This window comes from Oncorhynchus nerka, unplaced genomic scaffold (genome assembly GCF_034236695.1).
Source record: "Oncorhynchus nerka isolate Pitt River unplaced genomic scaffold, Oner_Uvic_2.0 unplaced_scaffold_288___fragment_1, whole genome shotgun sequence".
NCBI lineage: Eukaryota > Metazoa > Chordata > Actinopteri > Salmoniformes > Salmonidae > Oncorhynchus > Oncorhynchus nerka.
The window spans coordinates 7,216-16,948 of record NW_027040460.1 but is presented as its reverse complement, the minus strand read 5'-3'; positions in this window follow the sequence as shown (position 1 = coordinate 16,948).

The window sequence follows — 9,733 nt, the reverse complement described above, 5'->3', positions numbered from 1 at the left end:
GGTCGTGTTCTCGTCGACTCACCTTCAGGTTCTCCACTGTGAACTCAAAGGGAGTGTCTGGGTTGTTTTCAGGAGTATCTCTGTGCTACAGTAGAAGAAAACGCATCACATCAGTCATCACATGGACGAACAGCAGTATCTCATTGAGTTGCATAAGACATTTTACTTACCAGGCACAAACTAAAACATGTTAAGTTAAACTGGTAAATTTGTAAACAAAGCAAACGTGTAAAGGAAAAGCCAATATTTCCATAGATCATTTAGAAGGTAAAGAATAGGAGACGATTCCCCCAGGCCACTCAGACTCAACTCTGGACCTCCCAGCCAGTTCCACTGCATTTTGTCATTGTTCCCTCTAATCAGGGTCTAGACCTGGGACACCAGGTGGGTGATTCCCCTCTAATCAGGGTCTAGACCTGGGACACCAGGTGGGTGATTCCCCTCTAATCAGGGACTGAGTTAGACCTGGGACACCAGGTGGGTGATTCCCCTCTAATCAGGGTCTAGACCTGGGACACCAGGTGGGTGATTCTCCTCTAATCAGGGACTGGTTTAGACCTGGGACAACAGGTGGGTGATTCCCCTCTAATCAGGGTCTGGTTTAGACCTGGGACACCAGGTGGGTGATTCCCCTCTAATCAGGGTCTGGTTTAGACCTGGGACACCAGGTGGGTGATTCCCCTCTAATCAGGGACTGATTTAGACCTGGGACACCAGATGGGTGATTCCCCTCTAATCAGGGACTGATTTAGACCTGGGACACCAGGTGGGTGATATTAATGATCAGGTAGAACAGAGAACCAGCAGGCTCTGGACTGGTAAAGGCCATTGAGATGTATCCTGTACCTCTTCCCTGAGGGACAGTTGTATCCAACAACACATTGACAGACAGTGGGGGTGCATAAACTTGTTTCTGCTTCAGTACACTGCCCCCTTGTGGACAGTAGTGTAATACTCCTATCCATGTTTCATTGAAATCTGACTAAATGCATCATTTCAAAACGGATTTGATTGTGGTTTACATTGGCAGTCCTTGGGACCACAACGGGTGCACATTTTGGGTTTTGCCCATTTTGGTTTAACACTACACAGCTGATTCAAATGATCAAAGCTTAACGATGAGTTGATTTTTTGAATCAGCTGTGTAGTGTTAGAGGGGCAAAAACCAAAACCCTACCCTGACACACAGCGTCCTCTACCCTGACACACAGCGTCCTCTACCTCTACCCTGACACGCAGCGTCCTCTACCTCTACCCTGACACACAGCGTCCTCTACCCTGACACACAGCGTCCTCTACCTCTACCCTGACACACAGCGTCCTCTACCTCTACCCTGACACACAGCGTCCTCTACCTCTACCCTGACACACAGCGTCCTCTACCTCTACCCTGACACGCAGCGTCCTCTACCTCTACCCTGACACGCAGCGTCCTCTACCTCTACCCTGACACGCAGCGTCCTCTACCTCTACCCTGACACACAGCGTCCTCTACCTCTACCCTGACACACAGCGTCCTCTACCCTGACACACAGCGTCCTCTACCCTGACACACAGCGTCCTCTACCTCTACCCTGACACACAGCGTCCTCTACCTCTACCCTGACACACAGCGTCCTCTACCCTGACACACAGCGTCCTCTACCTCTACCCTGACACACAGCGTCCTCTACCTCTACCCTGACACACAGCGTCCTCTACCTCTACCCTGACACACAGCGTCCTCTACCTCTACCCTGACACACAGCGTCCTCTACCTCTACCCTGACACGCAGCGTCCTCTACCTCTACCCTGACACACAGCGTCCTCTACCTCTACCCTGACACACAGCGTCCTCTACCTCTACCTTGACACACAGCGTCCTCTACCTCTACCCTGACACACAGCGTCCTCTACCCTGACACACAGCGTCCTCTACCCTGACACACAGCGTCCTCTACCTCTACCCTGACACACAGCGTCCTCTACCTCTACCCTGACACACAGCGTCCTCTACCTCTACCCTGACACACAGCGTCCTCTACCTCTACCCTGACACACAGCGTCCTCTACCTCTACCCTGACACGCAGCGTCCTCTACCTCTACCCTGACACACAGCGTCCTCTACCTCTACCCTGACACACAGCGTCCTCTACCTCTACCCTGACACACAGCGTCCTCTACCCTGACACACAGCGTCCTCTACCTCTACCCTGACACACAGCGTCCTCTACCTCTACCCTGACACACAGCGTCCTCTACCTCTACCTCTACCCTGACACACAGCGTCCTCTACCCTGACACACAGCGTCCTCTACCCTGACACACAGCGTCCTCTACCTCTACCCTGACACACAGCGTCCTCTACCTCTACCCTGACACACAGCGTCCTCTACCTCTACCCTGACACACAGCGTCCTCTACCCTGACACACAGCATCCTCTACCCTGACACACAGCGTCCTCTACCTCTACCCTGACACACAGCGTCCTCTACCTCTACCCTGACACACAGCGTCCTCTACCTCTACCCTGACACACAGCGTCCTCTACCTCTACCCTGACACACAGCGTCCTCTACCCTGACACGCAGCGTCCTCTACCCTGACACACAGCGTCCTCTACCTCTACCCTGACACACAGCGTCCTCTACCTCTACCCTGACACACAGCGTCCTCTACCCTGACACACAGCGTCCTCTACCTCTACCCTGACACACAGCGTCCTCTACCTCTACCCTGACACACAGCGTCCTCTACCCTGACACACAGCGTCCTCTACCCTGACACACAGCGTCCTCTACCCTGACACACAGCGTCCTCTACCCTGACACACAGCGTCCTCTACCTCTACCCTGACACACAGCGTCCTCTACCTCTACCCTGACACACAGCGTCCTCTACCCTGACACACAGCGTCCTCTACCCTGACACACAGCGTCCTCTACCTCTACCCTGACACACAGCGTCCTCTACCTCTACCCTGACACACAGCGTCCTCTACCTCTACCCTGACACACAGCGTCCTCTACCCTGACACGCAGCGTCCTCTACCCTGACACACAGCGTCCTCTACCTCTACCCTGACACACAGCGTCCTCTACCTCTACCCTGACACACAGCGTCCTCTACCCTGACACACAGCGTCCTCTACCTCTACCCTGACACACAGCGTCCTCTACCTCTACCCTGACACACAGCGTCCTCTACCTCTACCCTGACACACAGCGTCCTCTACCCTGACACACAGCGTCCTCTACCCTGACACACAGCGTCCTCTACCCTGACACACAGCGTCCTCTACCCTGACACACAGCGTCCTCTACCCTGACACACAGCGTCCTCTACCCTGACACACAGCGTCCTCTACCCTGACACACAGCGTCCTCTACCTCTACCCTGACACACAGCGTCCTCTACCTCTACCCTGACACACAGCGTCCTCTACCCTGACACACAGCGTCCTCTACCTCTACCCTGACACACAGCGTCCTCTACCCTGACACACAGCGTCCTCTACCCTGACACACAGCGTCCTCTACCCTGACACACAGCGTCCTCTACCCTGACACACAGCGTCCTCTACCTCTACCCTGACACACAGCGTCCTCTACCCTGACACACAGCGTCCTCTACCCTGACACACAGCGTCCTCTACCCTGACACGCAGCGTCCTCTACCCTGACACGCAGCGTCCTCTACCCTGACACGCAGCGTCCTCTACCCTGACACGCAGCGTCCTCTACCCTGACACGCAGCGTCCTCTACCCTGACACGCAGCGTCCTCTACCCTGACACGCAGCGTCCTCTACCCTGACACGCAGCGTCCTCTACCCTGACACGCAGCGTCCTCTACCCTGACACGCAGCGTCCTCTACCCTGACACGCAGCGTCCTCTACCCTGACACGCAGCGTCCTCTACACTGACACACAGCGTCCTCTACCCTGACACGCAGCGTCCTCTACCCTGACACACAGCGTCCTCTACCCTGACACACAGCGTCCTCTACCTCTACCCTGACACGCAGCGTCCTCTACCTCTACCCTGACACGCAGCGTCCTCTACCCTGACACGCAGCGTCCTCTACCTCTACCCTGACACGCAGCGTCCTCTACCCTGACACGCAGCGTCCTCTACCCTGACACGCAGCGTCCTCTACCCTGACACGCAGCGTCCTCTACCCTGACACGCAGCGTCCTCTACCCTGACACGCAGCGTCCTCTACCCTGACACGCAGCGTCCTCTACCCTGACACGCAGCGTCCTCTACCCTGACACGCAGCGTCCTCTACCCTGACACGCAGCGTCCTCTACACTGACACACAGCGTCCTCTACCCTGACACACAGCGTCCTCTACCCTGACACACATAGAGTCCTCTACCCTGACACACAGCGTCCTCTACCCTGACACACAGCGTCCTCTACCTCTACCCTGACACGCAGCGTCCTCTACCCTGACACGCAGCGTCCTCTACCTCTACCCTGACACACAGCGTCCTCTACCTCTACCCTGACACGCAGCGTCCTCTACCTCTACCCTGACACGCAGCGTCCTCTACCCTGACACGCAGCGTCCTCTACCTCTACCCTGACACGCAGCGTCCTCTACCTCTACCCTGACACGCAACGTCCTCTACCCTGACACGCAGCGTCCTCTACCTCTACCCTGACACGCAGCGTCTTCTACACTGACACGCATAGTCCTCTACACTGACACGCAGCGTCCTCTACACTGACACGCAGCGTCCTCTACACTGACACACAGCGTCCTCTACACTGACACACAGCGTCCTCTACACTGACACACAGCGTCCTCTACCCTGACACACAGCGTCCTCTACCCTGACACACAGCGTCCTCTACCCTGACACACAGCGTCCTCTACCCTGACACACAGCGTCCTCTACCCTGACACACAGCGTCCTCTACCTCACACCCTGACACACAGCGTCCCTACCCTGACACACACCTCTACCCTGACACACAGCGTCCTCTACCCTGACACACAGCGTCCTCTACCCTGACACACAGCGTCCTCTACCCTGACACACAGCGTCCTCTACCTCTACCCTGACACACAGAGTCCTCTACCCTGACACACAGAGTCCTCTACCCTGACACACAGAGTCCTCTACCCTGACACACAGAGTCCTCTACCCTGACACACAGAGTCCTCTACCCTGACACACAGAGTCCTCTACCCTGACACACAGAGTCCTCTACCCTACCCTGACACACAGCGTCCTCTACCCTGACACACAGCGTCCTCTACCCTGACACACAGCGTCCTCTACCCTGACACACAGCGTCCTCTACCCTGACACACAGCGTCCTCTACCCTGACACACAGCGTCCTCTACCCTGACACACAGCGTCCTCTACCCTGACACACAGAGTCCTCTACCCTGACACACAGAGTCCTCTACCCTGACACACAGCGTCCTCTACCCTGACACACAGCGTCCTCTACCCTGACACACAGTCCTCTACCCTGTCCTCTACCCTGACACACAGCGTCCTCTACCCTGACACACAGCGTCCTCTACCCTGACACACAGCGTCCTCTACCCTGACACACAGCGTCCTCTACCCTGACACACAGCGTCCTCTACCCTGACACACAGCGTCCCCTACCCTGACACACAGCGTCCTCTACCCTGACACACAGCGTCCTCTACCTGACACACACCCTGACACACAGCGTCCTCTACCTCTACCCTGACACCCAACGTCCTCTACCTCTACCCTGACACGCAGCGTCTCCTCTACCTCTACCCTGACACGCAACGTCCTCTACCTCTACCCTGACACACAGCGTCCTCTACCCTGACACGCAGCGTCCTCTACCTCTACCCCTGACACCCTGACACGCAGCGTCCTCTACCTCTACCCTGACACGCAGCGTCCTCTACCTCTACCCTGACACGCAGCGTCCTCTACCTCTACCCTGACACGCAGCGTCCTCTACCTCTACCCTGACACGCAGCGTCCTCTACCTCTACCCTGACACGCAGCGTCCTCTACCTCTACCCTGACACGCAACGTCCTCTACCTCTACCCTGACACGCAGCGTCCTCTACCTCTACCCTGACACGCAACGTCCTCTACCTCTACCCTGACACACAGCGTCCTCTACCCTGACACGCAGCGTCCTCTACCTCTACCCTGACACGCAGCGTCCTCTACCTCTACCCTGACACGCAGCGTCCTCTACCTCTACCCTGACACGCAGCGTCCTCTACCTCTACCCTGACACGCAGCGTCCTCTACCTCTACCCTGACACGCAGCGTCCTCTACCTCTACCCTGACACGCAGCGTCCTCTACCTCTACCCTGACACGCAGCGTCCTCTACCCTGACACACAGCGTCCTCTACCCTGACACACAGCGTCCTCTACCCTGACACACAGCGTCCTCTACCCTGACACACAGCGTCCTCTACCCTGACACACAGCGTCCTCTACCCTGACACACAGCGTCCTCTACCCTGACACACAGCGTCCTCTACCCTGACACACAGCGTCCTCTACCCTGACACGCAGCGTCCTCTACCCTGACACGCAGCGTCCTCTACCCTGACACGCAGCGTCCTCTACCCTGACACGCAGCGTCCTCTACCTCTACCCTGACACGCAGCGTCCTCTACCTCTACCCTGACACGCAGCGTCCTCTACCTCTACCCTGACACGCAGCGTCCTCTACCTCTACCCTGACACGCAGCGTCCTCTACCTCTACCCTGACACGCAGCGTCCTCTACCTCTACCCTGACACGCAGCGTCCTCTACCTCTACCCTGACACACGTCCTCTACCTCTACCCTGACACGCAGCGTCCTCTACCTCTACCCTGACACACAACGTCCTCTACCTCTACCCTGACACACAGCGTCCTCTACCCTGACACGCAGCGTCCTCTACCCTGACACGCAGCGTCCTCTACCTCTACCCTGACACGCAGCGTCCTCTACCTCTACCCTGACACGCAGCGTCCTCTACCTCTACCCTGACACGCAGCGTCCTCTACCTCTACCCTGACACGCAACGTCCTCTACCCTGACACACAGCGTCCTCTACCCTGACACACAGCGTCCTCTACCCTGACACACAGCGTCCTCTACCCTGACACACAGCGTCCTCTACCCTGACACACAGCGTCCTCTACCCTGACACACAGCGTCCTCTACCCTGACACAGAGCGTCCTCTACCCTGACACACAGCGTCCTCTACCCTAGTAGTTATGAAAAGTGGCTTATCAAAGAAAGGATCATATACAGGTAACTATCCCCGAAAAAAGGAAACACAAATGAGGGATACACAGAGTATTAAAAGCAGATGCTTCCACACAGGTGAGTTCATTAAGCAATTAACATCCCATCATGCTTAGGGTCATGTATAAAAATGCTGTGCAGGCCATTATTTCAGCTACCATGGCTATGCCCTCATAGAATGACAATGTCCCCCATCCACAGGGCACCAGTGGTCACTGAATGGTTTGATGAGCCGTCTCAGACTCCAGATATCAACCCAATTGAACGCTTATGGGAGATTCTGGAGCGGCGCCTGAGACTGTGTTTTCCACCATCAACAAAACACCAAATGATGTCATTTCTCATGGAAGAATATAGGAGGAATGCGACGCCAGAGTTCCAGAACACTTGTGGAATCTACGCCAGAGTTCCAGAACACTTGTAGAATCTACGTCAGAGTTCCAGAACACTTGTAGAATCTACGCCAGAGTTCCAGAACACTTGTAGAATCTACGCCAGAGTTCCAGAACACTTGTAGAATCTACGCCAGAGTTCCAGAACACTTGTAGAATCTACACCAGAGTTCCAGAACACTTGTAGAATCTATGCCAAAGTGCATTAAACATACTTGGTGTTGGCGTTTCCTTTATTTTGGCAGTTACATGTATCATTGACTTGCAAAATATATAACTGCACTATACTACATTTGCACCATGTACTAACGAACGGCCGAGCCGATAAGTCAGGCCGATACTGGCCTTTTCTAGTCTATCTGCGTTGCTGATAGACCCTCTACAGAGCACATGCAAGTGATAGACCCTCTACAGAGCACATGCAGGTGATAGACCCTCTACAGAGCACATGCAGGTGATAGACCCTCTACAGAGCACATGCAGGTGATAGACCCTCTACAGAGCACATGCAGGTGATAGACCCTCTACAGAGCACATGCAGGTGATAGACCCTCTACAGAGCACATGCAGGTGATAGACCCTCTACAGAGCACATGCAGGTGATAGACCCTCTACAGAGCATATGCAGGTGATAGACCCTCTACAGAGCACATGCAGGTGATAGACCCTCTACAGAGCACATGCCGCTACTCTGTTTCAGCACCACAATATAAGTTACTTGAATCTGGCTTATTGTGAGGTTAATAACTCTGAGAAAGACATCATGGGCAAGAAACATATTGTTTTTAATCAAATCAATTCAAGTAGTAGAAAGCTATCAAAGTTCTCCTTCTGAAACTGAACATAGGCTAGACCAGACATGGGCAAACTACGGCCCGTTAGGCTTTTTAATCCGGCCCGCCGAACTTGTCCAAATTATAGTAAAAACCTCCTTTTTTCCCCTTTCCCTGCAATGCCCACGTTTCCCCAATAGATGGCGCACTCAAAACACATTGACCGTTGTTGGAGTGGCGCGTATTTCTCTTTATTTCACTTTAATTTTCACTTCGTTTCACGTCACCATTAAGCCCTTCTGTGAAAATGAGCGGACCAAAGAGAAGGAAAGTGGACAGCGAATGCCGAGTGTTTAATAAGGAGTGGACAACAAAATACTTCTTCACTGAAGTCCGATCAACGGCTGTATGTCTGATATGCCAAGAAGCTGTTGCGGTTTTCAAAGAGTACAATATCAGCCGTCACTTTGCCACGAAGCATGCAAACTATGCTAGCAAGCAGTCAACACAAGAACGGGCGGCTACTGCTCAGAGGTTGGCAGCTAATTTACAGAGTCAACAGAACTTTTTTCACCGACAAACTGCAATTCAAGAGTCAAGTACCAAGGTTATTAAAGTTATTTGCTGGCATTCAAATTAGCAAAGGCTAGCAAACCTTTCTCCGAATGGCGAGTTTGAGTGCATGGTAGAGACAGCAGGTCTCTTGTGTCCGGAGAGCAAAGCCAAGTTTGAAAAAATCAGTTTAGCACGCAGGACAGTGACTCGCTGCGTGGAACTGATTGACGAAGATATAGTCAGCGAGTTGAACAAAAAGGCGGAGTCCTTTAAGTTATATTCACTAGCACTGGATGAAAGTAACGACATAAAAGACACTGCTCAGCTCCTAATTTTTATCCGAGGGATAAACACTGTTCCCACTGAAATGGTGAGTTTTTCTGCTGTGTTATGAAAAAATGCGTATGGAAAGTTTGGAAGTGCGTCTTTTAATTAAGAGCAATGCGCATTTACGCACAGCAGCGGTACAGTAGCTTAATTAACACGCCGCACATCGCTCTTAATTTAAATTTAAATTTTCAGCTGCAGGTAGGATATTTAATACAGCCTATGTCTGTGTGCTTGGCAACGATACACTATACTATCTGGTCAGTAACACTATACTATCTGGTCAGTATTATAACACTATACTATCTGGTCAGTATTATAACACTATACTATCTGGTCAGTAATATAACACTATACTATCTGGTCAGTATTATAACACTATACTATCTGGTCAGTAATATAACACTATACTATCTGGTCAGTAATATAACACTATAC